This window comes from Marmota marmota, unplaced genomic scaffold, assembly GCF_001458135.2.
Source record: "Marmota marmota marmota unplaced genomic scaffold, marMar, whole genome shotgun sequence".
Lineage (NCBI taxonomy): Eukaryota > Metazoa > Chordata > Mammalia > Rodentia > Sciuridae > Marmota > Marmota marmota.
The window spans coordinates 1-2,196 of NW_026003192.1; the positions used below are offsets into that span (position 1 = coordinate 1).

General features: G+C 55.1%; 1 long non-coding RNA gene across 1 annotated transcript; it reads left to right on the plus strand.

Annotated features, from left to right (window-relative positions):
- Positions 1-6: 6 nt before the first annotated feature.
- On the plus strand, positions 7-1,649 carry LOC125614589. Its single transcript, XR_007345162.1, has 3 exons — positions 7-172; positions 876-980; positions 1,173-1,649. It is a non-coding gene; the product is annotated as an uncharacterized LOC125614589 (long non-coding RNA).
- Positions 1,650-2,196: the final 547 nt, after the last annotated feature.

A 2,196-nucleotide genomic window follows, 5' to 3' on the forward strand; every position in this document is an offset into this window, starting at 1 on the left:
CCGGGTGTGCTGGACTTAACGCCCCTGGCCTGGCAGCCGCGGTCGGGCTCCGCCCCAGGCGCTGTGCTCCCGCTCGGCGACCGCTGGAGGCGCGGCGAGCTCAGCTCCTGGGCCAGGCGAGTGCCAGGACACTGCCCCCCAGGCTGTGTCCCCAGAGACTCCAAGAGCTGAGGTGAGCAGGGTTGCGGGGGCCTGTGCGTGCCTATGCGTGTGTGCCTGCTTCTGTGTGGGTGTGCAAATGCGTGTGCGCATGAGTGTGTGTGCACGTCTGTGTACATCAGGGAAATTCTGTGTGCGTGGATTTGGGTAGGTGTGTGCTTCAGAGAGCTGCGTGAGTGTGCAAAGTTGTGTACCTGTGCATGGTGGTCCTGTGTGGGAGGGGAGTCATGCATGTGTGTGGCAGAGACAGTGTGGGTGAAATTTGGTGACCCTTGTGTGTATGTGAGAGTGTCTTGGGGGGAAATAGGAGTGCAGGATACTTGGGGGGCTATCCGTCAGGATGTCTGTGGCAAGCTGTGGGAGCATGTGTGAAGAGAATGGTGGGAGTGTAGGAATTGCGTGTGTGTGCGCGTGCTTGCGTGTGTGTGTGCGTGTGCGTGTGACGGTGAAGGGTGATTCTGGGGACCCTCCCTGTGAAGGGGTGGGAATGGAGGAAGGTTTGGAGGTGCTAACTGCTCTTGGAAGGGTGAGTGTAGTCTGGGGTCTTGGGTAGTGGACAGGACAGGTGTTTGAAGCCTGGCCTGGACTAACTTGGAAATCGTATCAGGTGCCTCACTTTGAGGGCTGGAGAGAAGTGTGGGTGGGCCAGAGGGGCTGGGGAGTGTCCCTGCTTGGTGTGAAAGGAGCTACTGTCTCACCAGTCACCCCTCACCCAGGCTCTGTGCTGGCCACCATCTGGGTGGCTTCCAAGTGTGAGCATGGTGCAGAAGTACCAGTCTCCTGTCCGTGTCTACAAGTACCCTTTCGAGCTGGTCATGGCGGTGAGTGACCCTGGATTTTCGGGCCCCTCATGGGATAGTTGGAAGGACTCAGGAAACCAGCTATGGTGGGAAGAAGAGGGAGCTCCCTGGACCCCCAGATGAGAAAGCATTATTGAGTTATTCAGCTACCCTGGTCAGTCAGGCTTCTGACCAGTCACCCTCCTACCTGACTGTCCCTTCCCACCTTTTCAGAACTTCTGGAATCCCTGCCCAGTGACCAGAACTTAAGAACTGTTTGTCTTCCCCTAGTTGAAAGCTTACCTTGCTCTTACTTCAGACCCTTTGGCCGGGAAACAAGGATATCGGGGCTAAATGACTGGTGTCCTTTTTGTAATAATAATAGGTGCAAATTATTACAAAATATTATTTTGTAATAATAATAAAGCATTGAACATTTGCATTGCTAACTCTTCACATGCAAGGTTTCCTTCAATTTATTAATCCCATTTACCTCTACTAGATAGAAGCTCATACAGGTTGAGGGGTGGTCCCAAATTCCGTCCCAGGGAGAGGTGGAGTCAGGACTCAGATCAACTCAGAGGGGACTCCAGAGTCCTGATTTTAACCACTGTGTCCCCAGACCCTTGTGTGTGCCCTTCAATGAAGCTGAGACCAGGAGGTGAGAGGGGGGTGAATGAACAGGTGGGAAGGGTCTGGCCCAGGGCGTTCAGGACACGTCACAGAAGCTGTGCCACCTATCAGTGTTGTGTGGTCAGCTAACGTTGGTTGCCTCCTGGATCCATGGCCTTTGTGCTGTGGGACAGGCGCTGGGGACAGTCTGTCATAGGATTCCTTCTTAGTGTCATTGTTCTGTCTCTTGGAGCTTCTCTTTCCTGCTTGGAAAAATGAGGGCAGTGCTATGGGGTTGGGGTGAGGAGTCAATGAGATGGTTCATGGTGCCCTCAGCGGCAAGGCCTTGTGCTGGTGGGAGCCCCCAGTGCAGGCTGCTCCCAGTTACTACACCAGGCCTTATAGAGGCTTGTCTCCAAAGTGTGGAGACAACTGAGTCCACCCCTGTCTGCCCCACCTGCCCCTGAATCCTGGGGAATCCCAGCTCCACAGCTGCCTGGCCGGGTGACCTCTCAGAGCCACCACTCTCCACGTCTACAGGGGGATCATCTGCTTTTCAAATCCGGTCAACACTAGGAGGATCAATTTATGGAAGGCTCCAGTGCAGGGTCTGCTTGCGGCGAGGGGGGGGGGCTGCTGCAGGAGG